Source organism: Symsagittifera roscoffensis, chromosome 9 (genome assembly GCF_963678635.1).
Source record: "Symsagittifera roscoffensis chromosome 9, txSymRosc1.1, whole genome shotgun sequence".
Classification (NCBI taxonomy): Eukaryota; Metazoa; Xenacoelomorpha; order Acoela; family Convolutidae; genus Symsagittifera; species Symsagittifera roscoffensis.
This window is the reverse complement of record NC_087070.1, coordinates 18955120-18973459: the sequence shown is the minus strand read 5'-3', so window position 1 is coordinate 18973459 and position 18340 is coordinate 18955120.

Genomic DNA, 18340 nt, shown 5'->3' with positions numbered 1-18340 from the left:
GACAGAAGATCTCGTAGAGACTCCAATTCATGACTGCGATCGCTAGTCCACCCGGCTGCACAATTTTCTAGCTGAAACACTATATGGAGGTTTACAGTTTGATCAAAATTAGATTTAAGGACGGGCGTGGATTTTGCAACAGAATTAATGAAAAGGAAAATGAGAACAAGTTATGGAATTTAATTAGGGTTAAGTATGATGTAATCGTGATCATAATAAGATTACCGTTGTTACTTAGTTTCCCTCCGCAGCTAAGTGAGCTCAACAGGAAGCAGACGGCTGTGAGAGTAGTGTTGATTCTTCATTTGTTTTGATACAAGTTTTCAAAGAACAAGAGTGTAACCTAAGGTAAAGAAGCTTCAAGGCATATGAAATATCGCGAGATGGACTGCAAAAAGTATGCTCTCTTAGGAATGCAGTAGGTGTTTTGAATCGGAGACATAGAAGTTTTGTTGATTTGATTTTAAAAATCCGAAAGGCACATTGCGACATCTTATTGGCCGATGAGAACGATGAAAGACTGATCGAGTTGTAGCCGTTCTTGGAGGCGCTCGATGCGAGTAATTTTCCAGAATTTAACCGGATTCACTGTGAATTGTTTTGTCACTGTAAGGCTCTGTCAAGTTGGTATCCTCAGTTGAATATTATCTTGGACGTGGAAGAGATCAGCTCTCTAGGTCTGCCTTACCATGAAGAGATAGACCCAAGGGAGAGGTCTTTACTGGCGCTGAGGCAGTTATGAGAATAGGACTACAGAGAGGGGAAGGCAACCTCAGTGGAGGAAATCAAGAATGTCAGTTGCCAGATGTAAGTGAACTTGGATCCTGGAGAAGACCCATAGTGACCCTCAAAAGACCCATCGGAATCAACTGGTTACTGCATGAAAAAGAGTCGAGGTTGTGTTTAATAATTGGACACAGGATCGTCTAGATTCTATCACAGAAGACCTCGGGAGAGGTGTTGGGCCCAGCCTGCACGCTTGATTTTCAAGTAATATCGAGAGCCCAAGGTGCCCACCTGGTCTCAAACAAAGCAGAGACTAGCCGAGGGGAAGGAGTAACCACAGTAGTATGCGCAGAGGAAGGCAACTAGGAAGGATTTGGTTTCACGATGCAAGAGAAGGAAAAATGTTGGTTCTCCTTTGCATTGACTTGGAGCTGATCTACAGATCGTTTCAAGATTTTAAATTAGCCTCGCTTAGATTATAAGGTTTAGCAATGGAGCTGAGTGTAATACCGCGTTGCCTAAGGGCGCATACCTGGGAACGCTCTGATACCTAGGCTCTTAAGTGAAAAAAATATATTTTGGACCTTAATGTCAAAACTTTTCCAAATCCGGTTGCTCCTCAACAGTATAATAATCATTGTTGTTTTTAAGTCCTGAAAGTTAGCCTTTTTGTTCCGACTTTCGTTATCAAAGTAAAGGAAAATTTGTGCTCGGTGCAGGTTTTTTTTCTTCAGACAAATTTCGACTTTTAAGTTAGCCATTTTTGACGGAACTTTTAAAAATCCTTCAAAAGCTATTGTTGTATTGAGCTTAAATTTGAAAAGATATTTCACCTGTGATCATTTTTCGTACAGTTATGAATGTTTTAAATTGCCATTTTTGCCATTTTAGAACCAGGTCTAAACTACATTTTAATATTGGTTATAAATAAGAGATTTTATCACTATAAAATAATTAATATTAACCAATCATGATCCATCTAACTAACAAACCACTTATTTGTAAGTGCTAAAATTACTTGTAATTTCAGCACCAGAGAGATTTGAATTTACCTTAGATCTTAGTTAGCTCTCCAAGAGAACTTTAGCAATCGCATTAAGCCAGTATACTCTAGATCTATTGAGCCTAGCAGAGACTAGTTAAACACCCTGAGACTAAAAGATATAAGAGTAAGATTGGGATCGGTATTAGACTAAGAAGTTGCACGAATCTATCCGGCCAAAAATAAGATAGCGTGACGAACAGACGGTGTACCCTATCCGAAATTACTCTATGAGTTAGACCTAAGAACTTAACTCATCTGGTGCGACCATAAGTCTCGAATAAGGCCTTAAAAACAAATTAGTTTAGAGCTAACAAGATAGAGTAGAATTAGACAAAACATTTTCAAAATGTTACATGACAATAATTTAATCGAAAGGCTCTACGACTCAATAGATCAGAGCCGTTATTCCGTACAATACGAGAATTACCCGGTATTGCAAGATGACATCGATCGGACAAGAGACGATCTACGACTACGGAGAAACTTACCATTAAGTTTCATGGTCATACGGCAAAACCCAACACAAATTTTTAAATTTAGAATTTTACTAGCAATGAATTTAGAATTTCAATTGCAAACAAAAAATCGTTGAGAAAAATCTTCAATGATCATTTCAGGCGCCAAACCAATTTATTTTTGTACAATAACAATTGATATAAACACCTCAAATCGTTTCCTCCAGAACTGCAGTAAAATTCAAAAAAAATATCTGGAAAATATAATAATAAAAATAAAAATAAAAAATAGTTACATGATCATAAATTATTAAGATATATAAATCATCCTGTCATCTCCAGCTTTATCACCTAAACATAACAGCAATCAAAAAACCACTAATATCAAAGAAAACTACATCTTTCTATCAATTAAACTAAAATTAGTTTTGAAAGGTTTATTCTAAATTTTACCTTTATTTAACTTAAAATTATTCAATTTTAAAATAGATCATCAAAGCTTTCCTTGGATCTCAATTAAATATTTAAATTATTCAATGTTAAAACTTAAAAAAAACTTAATTAACTTAATTAAAAAGTTTATCCTGATCATCAAGGCTTATCCTTGGATCAACTAGAACATTTTTGTTCTCCCCCACCCAATTATCAAGTGTCTAACAACCTCAAACGTCGACTCACTCTCCAACCCTTTCAAAAGGCCCAAGACTAAGTGTCATAATATGATAAGGTTTGGTAGTGAATCGACGTTCGGGGTCGTTAGGCACTTTATTAATTGTGAGGGGGAGAATAAAATTGTTGTATTTGATCCAAGGATATGCCTTGATGATCAGAATATAAAATTAAAGATTTCAAGATCAATTTAGATGAAAGTGAATTAAAGATCCAAGGAAAGCCTAGATGATCTGTTAAGTTTAAATAAGTTTAATTTAAATGAAAATAAGAATTAGGATAGGCCTTTATAAATTAAGTTTTCTAGTGAAGGTTTCTGATTCGGAGACTGCGTTTCTTCGCTTCGAACATCTTTTTTGTGTAGTTTGTCTTTGTTTGCGTAAAACGTTCCTTGTGATTGTCTGTCGTTTTGCTCTAAAATATCTTATGTGTGGAGTGATTACGAGATTATATTTTTCGTTGTTTATTTCACAATTGTGTAATATGATTTTTTTTTTATTTCTTAGATTGTCTGGTGACATAAGGTTCAGGATGACGGATGCAATATTGGGATTAGTGATTTTTAGTGTCTTAAACTGTTAGTTGTTACGATTTTTTGTGGTTAGCCTAACTTGGGTCATGTATTTAGGGTTGGAGAGAAAAGTATATATCGATTCCTGAGAATGATTCTTACTTTCTCGTGGCTAGTCTAAGTTAAGGTGTTAACTTACTTAATCTTACTTAGGGGTAAAGATTGTGATCAGGGGTTGGAGAATAGTAAATAGATCAGGTATAATTAGAACACAAGTAGTTCGTTAGATGCTATTTTAAACTTACTAAGGTAAAGTATTATCCTGGGTCAGGTAAGAGGGGGGGGGGGTCAAGTGAAGGATGAGTAACCGAAGATCTTCACTGTTTATCGTAATTAGAATGGTTAAGTTGATTGAAAAATTTCTACTAGTCCTGGGTCTTGAGGAAGGGTTTGGTAGTGAATCGACGTTCGAGGTCGTTAGGCACTTTAATAATTGTGAGGGGTAGATTAAAATTGTTCTATTTGATCCAAGGATATGCCTTGATGATCAGAATATAAAATTAATGATTTTAAGATCTATTTAGACGAAAGTGAATTAAAGATCCAAGGAAAGCCTAGATGATCTGTTAAATTTAAATAAGTTTAATTTAAATGAAAATAAGAATTAGGATAGGCCTTTATAAATTAAGCTATGTTATGTTTTAGGTGACGAAGCTGGGATGGAGAGATGATTTATGTATATTAACAATTTGTATGAACAAACAAATTTTTTAAATTTTATTTTCAAAAAATATTTTTTTTCAGATTTTTTTTTAAATTTACTGCAGATTTTTGAAGAGAACGAGATGTTTTTATCAGTCGTTATTGTACAATATTGAGTTTAGAGCCGGTAATTGTCGTTGAAGATTTTTCTTCAAAGATACTATGTTTACAAATGAAAATCGAAATTCCTTGCTAAGAAAATTTTAAATGTAAAAGTTTTTGTTGGCTTTTGCCGTACGATCATGAAAGTTAATGGTAAGTTCCTTTGTAATCGTATATCGTTTCTTGTCCCAGGTCTTCTTCCAATACCGGGTAATTAATGGCTCTGATCTAATGCGTCGTAGAGACATTTCAATTAAATTGTTGTCATGTAACATTTTTTGAAATATTTTGTGTCTAATTCTAATCTATTTGGTTAGTTCTAAGCTAATTTGTTTTCTAAGGTCTTGTTCGAGACTTTTGGTCGCACCAGATGAGTTGGGATCGAAGGTCTAACTCATAGAGTAATTTCAGATAGGGTACACCGTCTGCTCTTCACGCTCTCCTATTTTCGATAGATTCGTGCAACTTCTTAGTCTAATACCGACCTTAATCTTACTCTTATATCTTTTAGTCTCAATAGATCTAGAGTATACTGGCTTTGTTTTGAGTCGGTCTTTTGAAGAAAGCATTTAAGTTGAAAGTTAAATTCAAATCGCTCTGGTGCTGAAATTACAAGTAATTTCAGCACTTTCAAATAAGTGGGTTGTTAGTTTGATGGATTGTGATTGGTTAGTCTTTAATAAATTATAGGGATAAAATATCTAAATCATAACCAATAACCAATAATAAGTTATAGTTTGGATCTGGTTCCATTATGAATATATATATATATATATATATATATATATATATATATATATATATATATATATATATCCCCTTTTCAGATGAAAATATCATAGCGACAGAACCCAGAAGTCAGAAGTGCTCAAGTGCGAAAGCCAATCGGGTGAGGATGGACGGAGGGTAGATTCGACATTTGGGAGAGATGTTTCTTCTCATGAGTGGGAAAAGGGGGTTGATCAGCAGACTAATGCATTTGGGCGCAGCTGGACCGAGTTAGTGATGTGCAGAGGCATGATTATAGCTAGGTCATGTAGGCCAAACACTTTCGGATCTAGAAGAACCGAGCAGTACTCCAGATCTTGAACCAGAAGACACCGGGAAAAGTCTGTTTGCTGAAAGACAAAAAGAATTGAACAGCTAGTGCAATCATATAGATGAAAAGAGAAGAGCAAGGGCCTTGGTTGTTCAATCGAGCTTTTCTCCACGATGAGACCTCGAGAGAAAGAGCCGTCTCAACCCCTTCCCTCGAAAATCCTTCCTCTGAAAATTCACTCCTCCAGTTAGCCCGGTCACGAACGATGACATCATCATCATAATGGTTAGTGCCAAAACCCAAAATAGATGCGCGAAGAGCCATGAAGCAATTCACTGGTTCAGGGAGCACTAGGAATTGGTTAGGTGCAAAATAAACAAATTGCTTTCATGTTCAGCCTGAATGACTTCTGACAGAAGATCTGTGAGAGACTCCGATTCATGACTGCAATCGCTAGTCCACCCGGCTGCACAATTTTCTAGCTGAAACACTATATGGAGGACTACAGTTTGATCAAAATTAGATTTAAAGACGGGCGTGGATTTTGCAACAGAATTAAAGAAAAGGAAAATGAGAACAAGTTGTGGATTTTAATTAGGGTTAAGTATGGTGTATTCGTCATAATAATAAGATTACCGTTGTTACTTAGTTTCCCTCCGCAGCTAAGTGAGCTCAACAGGAAGCAGACGGCTGTGAGAGTAGTGTTGATTCTTAATTTGTTTTGATACAAGTTTTCAAAGAACAAGAGTGTAACCTAAGGTAAAGAAGCTTCAAGGCATATGAAATATCGCGAGTTGGACTGCAGAAAGTATGCTCTCTTAGGAATGCAGTTGGTGTTTTGAATCGGAGACATAGAAGTTTTGTTGAGTTGATTTTGAAAATCCGAAAAGGCACTTTGCGACATCTTATTGGCCGATGAGAACGATGAAAGACTGATCGAGTTGTAGCCGTTCTTGGAGGCGCTCGATGCGAGTAATTTTCCAGAATTTAACCGGATGCACTGTGAATTGTTTTGTCACTGTAAGGCTCTGTCAAGTTGGTATCCTCAGTTGAATATTATCTTGGACGTGGAAGAGATCAGCTCTCTAGGTCTGCCTTTCCATGAAGAGATATAGCCAAGGGAGAGGTCTATACTGGCGCTGAGGCAGTTATGAGAATAGGACTACAGAGAGGGGAAGGCAACCTCAGTGGAGGAAATCAAGAAGGTCAGTTGCCAGATGTAAGTGAACTTGGATCCTGGAGAAGACCCATAGTGACCTTCAAAAGACCCATCGGAATCACCTGGTTACTGCATAAAAAAGAGACGAGGTTGTGTTTAATAATTGGACACAGGATCGTCTAGATTCTATCACAGAAGACCTCGGGAGAGGTGTTGGGCCCAGCCTGCGCGCTTGATTTTCAAGTATCGAGAGCCCAAGGTGCACCTGGTCTCAAACAAAGCAGAGACTAGCCGAGTGGAAGGAGCAACCACAGTAGTATGCGCAGAGGAAGGCAACTAGGAAGGATTTGGTTTCACGATGCAATAGAAGGAAAAATGTTGGTTCTCCTTTGCATTGACTTGGAGCTGATCTACAGATCATTTCAATATTTTTAATAAGATTTAGCTTAGATTATAAGGTTTAGCAATGGAGCTGAGTGTAATACCGCGTTGCCTAAGGGCGCATACCTGGGAACGCTCTGATACCTAGGCTTTTAAACGAAAAAAAAATGTATTTTGGATCTTAATGTCAAAACTTTTTCAAATCCGATTGCTTCTCAGCAGTATTAAAATCATTGTTGTTTTTGAGTCCTGAAAACAAGTTAGCCTTTTTGTTCCGACTTTCGTTACGAAAGTAACGGAATATTTGTGCTCGGGGTAGGTTTTTTTTATTCAGACAAATTTCTACTTTTTAACTAGCCATTTTTGACGGAATTTTTAAAAATCATTCAAAAGCTATTGTTGTCTTGAGCTTAAATGTGAAAAATATTTCACCTGTGATCATTTTTTGTACAGTTATGAGGGTTTTAATAAGCCATTTTTGCCATTTTGGAACCAGGTCTATACTACATTTTGTTATTGGTTATAAATAAGATATTTTATCACCATAAATAATTAATATTAACCAATCATGATCCATCTAACTAACAAACCACTTATTTGTAAGTGCTAAAATTACTTGTAATTTCAGCACCAGAGAGATTTGAATTTTACTCAGAAATTAGTTACCTCTCCAAGAGAACTTTAGCAATCGCATTAAGCCAGTATACCCTAGATCTTTTGAGCCTAGCAGAGACTAGTTAAACACACTGAGACTAATAGATATAAGAGTGAGATTAGGATCGGTATTAGACTAAGAAGTTGCACGAATCTATCCGGCCAAAACTAAGATAGCGTGACGAACAGACGGTGTACCCTATCCGAAATTACTCTATGAGTTAGACCTAAGAACTTAACTCATCTGGTGCGACCATAAGTCTCAAATAAAGCCTTAAAAAAAAAACTAGTTTAGAACTAACAAGATAGATTAGAATTAGACAAAACATTTTCAAAATGTTACATGAAAATATTTTAATCGAAATGCTCTACGACTCAATAGATCAGAGCCGTTATTCCGTACAATACGAGAACTACCCGGTATTGCAAGAAGACATTGGGCAAGAGGCAATCTACGACTACGGAGAAACTTACCATTAAGTTTCATGGTCGTACGGCAAAACCCAACACAAACTTTTAACTTCAGAATTTTACTAGCAATGAATTTAGATTTTCATTTCCAAACAAAAAATCGTTGAAGAAAATACTTCAATGATCATTTCAGGCGCTAAACCAAATTTAATTTTGTAAAATAACAATTGATAAAAACACCTCAAATTGTTTCCTCCAGAACTGCAGTAAAAAAAACTACAGTAAAATATCATAAAAAACTACATTTTTCTATCAATTAAAGTAAAATTAGTTTTGAAAGGTTTATTCTAAATGTTACCTTTATTTAATTTAAAAATATTCAATTTTAAAATAGATCTATAAGGCTTTCCTTGGATCTCAATTAAATTTCTAAATTATTCAATGTTAAGACTTAAAAAAAACTTAATTAACTTAATTAAAAATTTTATCCTGATCATCATGGCTTATCCTTGGATCAAATAGAACATTTTTGTTCTCCCCACCCAATTATCAAGTGTCTAACGACCTTAATCGTCGACTCACTCTCCATCCCTTTCAAAAGACCCACGACTAATAGAAATTTTTTAATCACTCTAACCTTTTTAATTAGGCTAAACAGTGAAGAACTCGGATAATCATCCTTCACTTGATCCCCCCTTCTTCTGTGACCCAGGATAAATGTTAATCTTAGTAAGTTTAAAATAGTATCTAACGAACTACTTGCGTTCTAATTATACCTGAACTTTGTGGACCGATTTACTATTCTCCAACCCTCGAACACAATCACAATCACTACCCCTCAGTAAGTTTAATTGAAATAACACCTTAACTTAGAAAAGCCATGAGAAAGTAACAATCATTCTTCGGAATCGATATATACTTTTCTGTCCAACCCTAAAAAAGCCCCAAGTTAGGCTAACCAAAAAATCTTAAGGAATAACAGTCTAGGATATTAAATCCATTAATAACAACCTCGCATCCTTCATCCTAAACCTTATGTCACTGAATAATTTAGGAAATAAACAAACAATACAATTGTGAAATAAACAACGAAACATACGATCTCGTAATCAACCCGCACAAACAAACTATTGGATCTATTCGAACAAAAAGACAAACAATGAAAAAGAAAAATTTTAAGTAAACAAAGACAGATTATACGAAAAAGATTTTCAAAACGAAGAAATGCAGTCTCCGAATCAGAAGTCAGTAATTTAGAATCATTTAAAATCTAAAGGAAACAATAAATAACAACTACCCAGTTCATGATCAATTATATTTTTGCGACTCAGAAGCCACATCACATTCATCAAAACAAGGAAAAAGACAAACAAAAAAGATATACAAAAAAAGAACCAGTACGTCTATACAATTGGAATCAACCAATCAGACACATTGAACATTACGCACTAACAGTTATAAAACGAAAAAATGAGCCACATTCAAAATGACGAAAGTCCAGACGAGAACTCTGTTTTTCCATTTCTCATCAATTCACGCACTGATGATAGAGGACAAGTACAATTTTGCAATAATCTAACCGCAAATTTATTTGAACAAGGAATTAGCCCATGTAGAGCAGAATTCCCAGAATTAAATATCAAAAGACAAATTGTCGATCATTATTTAAAAGGAATATGTAACCCAACCCAACAATATGGAACTTACACCATAGAACTCAGTACAGCAAGTAAACTTCATGGTAAATATGTTATCCAAACAGGTGACATCGACATAGAATTTTCAAAAGTTTTCACAGAATGCATCAAAAACATGCAACACCAGAATTTACAAAGAGCAAATTCATTATTTACTAACGATGTTTTTGCAATAATATATAGTAATTTATCTATATTAGAACAGACAGAAGCCCAAAGTACATCACCAGTTCAAACATCAAGACACACGACTGTAAGAAATGAAACTGCCGAACTCTCAGCATTTTTAAACACAATCCGTGAAAATTTTTCAGGTGAATGAAATTTCACAAAACGTTGAACACGATTTACAAAAAATTTTTGCATGGTTTATAATTGACTATTTCACACATAATATTGGCTTAATTGAACGAGCAAGAAAAAAATTTTTTAGACCTCAAAGTACTAATGATGACACTGTCATTGCACAACAATCAGATTATGTGTGGGACCCTGAATGGTCTCATCCACTAATCCTGATCATCCTAATAGACATCTCAAGTCAAGCAATCAGTACAATAACTATTCATAAAGACTATGTGAAAGTATTTGCTTTTACAATAAATGCAACACTTATTTATTGTAAAAGCCTTAAAATTACAATCCATTATACCTTAAAATTACACCCATTCGTACCCGATAGACAAAATAATAGTTTAAATTCAACTGTTATACAACAGGAAAATCTAAATGGAACGAGAAATCTTACACAACAGGATATTCAAACAAATTCATATTTTATAAAGGAAGAAATAGTTAAAACAATAGCAACAACTACATAACAAAGTATTTCACCGATACATCCAAATTTCACAACACCAAGAACCAAAATTCCAACATTATCACAAGTAACATTACAATCTACGGTTAAACCCTCGGTTGCTCCAAAATATTCACATATGGACTATCAAACTTTAGACCAATGACGAAACCATTAAAAACGCGAAAAATGTTCACAAGAATTAATTTTGCAGATCATAATTATAATTACGTAAAACCATCACAAACAACTCATCCTCCTCAAAAAAGTACGCAAAATCATTTATTTTCACAAAAATCAAATTTTCCAATTACATCAACTAATTCAGTAAACATCCATGACTACTCACATTCCTCACACGATCAGACTGAAAATTACTCATTTTTCCAACAAAAAAGAAATAAACAACAAACACCCTATTATACAAACTATTTATTATCCGATGATGATGATTATTATCAACCAGATATTTTTGCACCATACACACATGAATATCGTGCACAAAAACCTCGACAAACTCAAGCATCTCAAAACATAAAAATCTACCCACAAAATCCAACTGATATACAAAGCGACCAACCATTGCACATGCAAAATCCAGCTAGTACACAATCTTACCAACAAACACAATCACAAAACCCGGTCACTATGCATTCCTACCAACCAACACAGATGCAAAATGAGATAACACTACCATATTTTTTACAACAACATGAGATAACAAAAAACCAACCTACAAATTTTTCACAAAAACTAAATGCCGCAGAATCACTACAAATGACAATGAATCCATTCCTAATGAGTGGATCGTCAATAACATCAAATAAACCATTGATGGTATTTATAGGCACATACCCTGAATATTCCGTAGAGGATTATTTAAATGCAGTCACAGCAAATTTAATTTTAAATATAGGACCTGAACCAATTAATACACCACTTCATCAAAATTAGATACATAGACGCACATCGTTAATACAAACAACACTTGAATGCGCAGCTCAAAAATGGTTTTCAGTTTTACCTATAGACATCAAATCCGATTGGAAAAGATTCACACAAGAATCTTCAAAAATGTTTGAGTCTGAAAGAACAAACAACACCAGTGAGTTTTATGTAATGCAATTCGCAGATTACTAAACGAAACAATTGAACATTTGGCAGTTAGAATCGAAACACCAGTTCGAAAAGCATATGTACTTAACACCCATAAGTAAAAAAACACAAAAATGACAGAAATCTTAATGATGACTCTGACACCTCAAGTAAGGAAGACAGCTATTAAAAAGAGAGCATCACATCCATCCTCAATTCGAGAACCTGATTTAGAATTTAGAAAACTAATTGATAAACTAGAACAGGCAGAAATCACAATGAAACAAGAAGAAACAGAGAGTCTTAAACTACAATACGTTAATAGAATTGAAACAAATACTACACATATAAATAACATCCAGGATTCAGATGTAGACCTATCTGAAAAAATCACTGAAATTCTAAACTTATATGAAAAAAATCGAAATTTCAAAGGTAAACTAACTTTCAAAAAATGGTGTTAGTGTTGCCGATTATTGAAGATGCGGACACAGCATTGTCGAATAAAGACAAAAGCAGCAAGATAATCAGAATAAATCCCAAAAGTATAAAGAACCGAATAAATCATTTTATCAGTTCATGAAAAAAGACCAAAATCTACCAAACAAAAACATGAAAAAAAATAATAGCTCTGGAAAACCCCTTCCTAATAATTCGAGCTATTCAAGAAATCAATCACCTTATAACTCAAGTTATAGAGGCAGATCAGCAGAACAAAGAAATTGGCAAAATTTCTCTCAAAATAGATATAGTCGGTCAAATGATCGAAATAATCAATATCGATATAGCTTTTCACGATCGAACTTGAACAGAAGAGAAGTGTTTGATACCAATTCCCATTCAAACCCTAGGAATATACACTATTCAAACGATAGATCACGACATGCATCATATAATAGGAACAGAAACTATTCTAACAAAAGAAATAGAAGTTATTCAAATAATCGAAATCAATATTATCGAAACGACAGATCAAGAAATAACTCATACAATAGATCAAATTGTCAAAGACCCAATGATAATTATCAAAACAGATCAAGAAACAATTCACAAAACAGAAACTCGAACTATAACAATAGACAAGAAATTATTCCCAATCTCCTCATAGAAATAATAACCGTTACCCCGATTCCCAACACAGATATAGAAGCAAAACACCAAAACATCAAAGACAAATTAATCGGGTACAAAAAACTAAAGAAAGAACTTCAGACCCCCCTGGTATTGATGATACAGAAAGTACTGAAATACAATTAAATCACTTTAAATGGGAAACAACAGACAGTGAAAGTGACACAGATAACACCATCTCAGTAAATATGATAACAGTCGAAAATGACAACGAACCTATCATAAATGAACAACCTTTTAGTTCACATACTTCTGAAAATCAATTGGAACTCCTTCATGATTTTCACACTAAACCCATTAGAAAAAATGTACCAGTTACACAAGAAGAAAATGAAATGAACACTGTAATTAAACGCGAAAAAGACTAAGTAAAATGTTCAAGTACAAACCACATTTATCAAAATATACAAAAAGAACAACCCAGAGAAAAAATTTGGACAATCCTATTTCTCTTAGAAAGTCCAAAAAGTAGAGAATTTCTACCACCAGATCTTGAAATAGATTTTTTAATCAACTCATGAGCAGAATCAAATATCATTAATATTCCCACTTGGAACGAAATCATAACACTACATCCAAATTTAATACCTATAAAAACAGCCAGTAAATTAGCAACAGCACAAGGCTCAATATTAATTAATTATGGAAAAATCCAACTTTTTCTTGTCCCCACTTGAACAATTGAACAAAATAAAAACTTGAACAAACCATTTAAACAGATATTTCACATAACAGATACAAAACATAGTATCATTGGGATACCGTTTATAACTAAATATATTCCCACAATAAACATTTTGAATAGAAAAACTCACATAAAAGAAAAAAATACAAGAATGAAAAACACAGCCTTAACATTCTTTCAAAGATTAAATAAACAACTACCATTTTTCTCGAAATTTTATCCTAAATACAATCAAGAACGAAAATACCTGAAACATTTATCAGGAAATGTATATAAAATTTCAATCAAACAAGTTCATCAATATGATAAAAGCCAAAACAAACAACATCTCTTTATTTCATACCTTGACTTCAGACCCATCCACAAATTTTTTCGAATAACAATTTCATCCATAAAATACATGAAAAATTCAAACTCCGATTTTATTTCACTACACGTATATAATAATTCACCATACCAGATAACATTACCTCTAGGACTCTTAGGATATTGTGAAACAAATGCCACAACTTCACCCACAAATGAAGTGGCATACAGAGTCAATAATATATTACAACTAGTAGACATATGTCAATCTACAATTCTTGTTGAAGAATTATCAATAAATGATTTAATAAGCAACGGAAAAAGAAATACAGATTATTTCACACAAACACCATATTTTAAACCAACGTTGAAAATATCAGATTACACAGAAGAACAACAGAAATGTTTAACAGTGTTCAATTTGCAACACTCTCAAATAACACAGAACGAACTCGACAACTTAGCTGAACTACTACTAAAATATCCAACGGTTTATAAAACATCAAAATACGATGTTGGAAAAGTTAGTTCACCACTACATTTACCTTTAAAACCTGTCGCAATTTTCAAAAACAAAGAGCAAGTAAAATACCAAAACATTTACCTGAAAAAGTAAACAGACTACTTGACATTTTGGAGCAATATGAAATCATATCTCCAGTAAATAAAGAATAACAACCAAAAGGTAACACTTTTATTAATTCAGTTATCATCTTAGCTAAGAGAGAATCACTAAAAAAAGTTCTAGATGCTAGATATCTCAATTCACTAATCAATGAATCTAAATGCAATTGGCCTATTGAACCCATTCAAGTCATCCTAACAAAAAAATGGTAAATATTTCACAACTGCAGATATGAATAGTGCTTATAATCAAATGCCATTAGATGAACAATCACGACGATTAACACAATTCGTTATTGGGAATCAACAAAACGAATTCAATAGGTTATTCTATGGAATATCCATAGGATCAGCAGCTTTTTCAGCTTATATGAGTAAAATTTTTAGACACTTATACTCAAGAAAAATGCAATCACATATTTAGACGATGTTTTCATGCAATCACAAACTAAAGAAGAAATGTTTACAGTTTTAGAACAATATAATCAAATACTCAAAAATGAAAACGTGAAAGCAGTCCCGGACAAATCACATTTTTTCCTTACACGTGTAAAGTTTCTTGGTCACATTATTGAAAGAAACACTATAACTCCATTAAAACACGCTTCGACGCAACTCAAAAACTTCAACCACATACGAATAAAAATAAAATCCAAGAATTCCTTGGAATGTTAAATTTCTTAAATAAATTTGTATACAAAATGCAATTATACTTAAGACCTTTCTATAACATGCTCGGACAACAAATAACTTTGAATGGACTACCGAACATCAAACTCGATATGAAGATTAAGAAACTTTTAACAGAACAAATATCAAATACAAACCCATATTCAAATCAAACATTTTACGCAATGTGCGATGCTTCAAATTTGGGCATCGGCGCAGCATTACTATAATCACATAATGGAACAAACAAAATGAATCTTATATCAGCCAGTTCTCGTTTATTTACCAAAGCCGAACCACGACTCTCTACTCTTATGAGAGAGTTTACCGCTATAATATATACACTTACAGAATATGAATGTCTGATACTCGGATCAAAACACCCAACAGTGATCACAATGATCTTTTTACAGATCACAAACCTCACAAATTTTTCTTCTTACACAGAAATCGAATCTAAATCATAGAGTTTACAGATTTCAGTTAATTCTAATGAAAATCCCAAACCTACATAGAGATTGGACAGCAAGAAAAAACCTTGCATTACCAGATACATTAAGTAGAAATACACCACCTGAACTACTTACATGAAAAACTACAGTTGAAATACCACAAAATATTAAATTTTAACTCGCAAAAGATGAAACATCACCATGATTAGAATGTAAATACGCAGTAAAAACCTATATAGATCAATCACAGATAAACAATTTGCAACGTTTCCCACTTTATTTAGATTGTCAAAATAATCATTTTGAAGTTGATTTATTAGGTACATGCACATTTGAACCAATCCCATATTCACATTGGATAAAAAGTAATACCCAACAAAAGAAAACTGAACAACAACCACACAAAAAAGATCATTTTCCATTATTAGAAGAAAAAGTTTTACTGATAAATAAATTTATCAGGACCACCAACAATAGATTTATAATACACAATAAATCAAGATTTCAATCTTCATGACCCACTCGACACAATTCCCCTATCAAAATTAGAAGAAGAAAATAATTTTCTACCACCAACAGAAAAAATTACACTACAATTGTAACAAAATTACCAAAAATTTTACCCTGTTATTAGACAACTCAAATCATGGCACAAATATAAACCAAAGCCACCAAAAAGCTGATACAACAATTTTTGGAATTAAATCACTCCTCCGATATTTTAGAAAAATTAACAAAAGAACTATAAATGAGAACACAGATCTTTTAGAATATCAAACACCTGATTCTCAAGTCCCCTGTCTCCCTTTAAGCAGGATATTGATAGCATTCAAAATATCACATACAAAGACAGATTATACAAAAAAGATTTTCAAAACGAAGAAATGCAGTCTCCGAATCAGAAGTCAGTAATTTAGAATCACTTTATAAACTAAAAGAAACAATAAATTCATGATCAAAACACAGTTCATGATCAATTATACTTTTCCGACTCAGAAGCCACATCGTATTCATCAAAGCAAAGAAAAAGACTAGTAAAAAATATATATACAAAAAAGAACCAGTACGTCTATACAATTGGAATCAACCAATCAGACACATTGAACATTACGCACTAACAGTTATAAAACGAAAAAATGAGCCACATTCAAAATGACGAAAGTCCAGACGAGAACTCTGTTTTTCCATTTCTCATCAATTCGCGCACTGATGATAGAGGACAAGTACAATTTTGCAATAATCTAACCGCAAATTTATTTGAACAAGGAATTAGCCCATGTAGAGCGGAATTCCCAGAAACAAATATCGAAAGACAAGTTGTCGATCATTATGTAAAAGGAATATGTAATCTAACACAACCATATGGAAATTACACCATAGAACTCAGTACAGCAAGTAAATTTCATGGTAATATGTTATCCAAACAGATGACATTGACATAGAATTTTCAAAAGTATTCATAGAATACTTCAAAACATACAGCACCAAAATTCACAAAGAGCGAATTCAATATTCACCAACAAACTTTGAAATATTATATAGCTATTTATCCATATTAGAAAGATTTTTGCATGGTTTGTAATTGACTATGTCACACATAACATTGGTTTAATTGCACGGGCAAGAAAAATTTTTAGACCTCAAAGTACTAATGATGACACTGCAGAACAATCAGATTATGTTTGGGACCCCGAATGGTCACATCCACTATTCTTGAACATCTCATTAGACATCTCAAGTCAAGCAATCAGTACAATAACTATTCATAAAGACTATGTAAAAGTAATTCCACTTACAATAGATGCAACACCTTTAAATTACAATTCATTCTTACCCGATAGACAGAATAAAAGTTTCAATTCAACTGTTATACAACAGGAAAATCTAAATGGAACGAGAAATCTTACACAACAGTATATTCAAACACCATCACATTTTATAAAGGAAGAAATAGTTGAAACAATAGTAACAACTACGCAACAAAGTATTTCACCGATACATCCAAATTTCACAACGTCAAGACCCAAAAATCCAACATTATCACAAGTAACGTTACAATCTACGGTTAAATCCTCGGTTGCTCCAAAATATTAACATATGGACTATCAAACATATAGACCAATGACGAATCCATTAAAAACGCGAAAAACATTCACAAGAAATAATTTTGCAGATCATAATTATAATTATGTAAACCCATCACAAACAACTCATCCTCCCCGAGAAAGTACGCAAAATCATATATTTTCACAAAAATCAAAATTTTCAATTACATCAACAAATTCAGTAAACTTCCATGACTACTCACATTCCTCACACGATCAGATTGAGAGTTACCCATTTTTCCAACAAAAAAGAAATAAACAACAAACACCTTATTATAAAAAATATTTATCATCCGATAATGATGATTATTATCAACCAGATATTTTTGCACCATACACACAAGAATATCGTGCACAAAAAACCTCGACAAACTCATGCATCTCAAAACATAAAAATCTACCCACAAAATCCAGCTGATATACAAAGCTACCAACCATTGCACATGCAAAATCCAGCTAGTACACAATCTTACCAACAAACATAATACTTGAATGCGCAGCTCAAAAATGGCTTTCAGTTTTACCTATAGACATCAAATTAGATTGGAAAAGATTCACACAAGAACTTTCAAAAACTTTTGTGTCTGAAAGAAACAAACAACACCAAAGAGTTTTATGTAATGCAATTCGCAGATTACCAAACGAAACAATTAAACATTTGGCAGTTAGAATCGAAACACTAGTTCGAAAAGCTTATTTACTTAACACCCATAAGTATAAAAACACGAAAATGACAGAAATCTTAATGATGACTCTGACACCTCAAGTAAGGAAGACAGCTATTAAAAAGAGAGCATCACATCCATCCTCAATTAGAGAACCAGATATAGATTTTAGGAAACTAATTGATAAACTAGAACAGG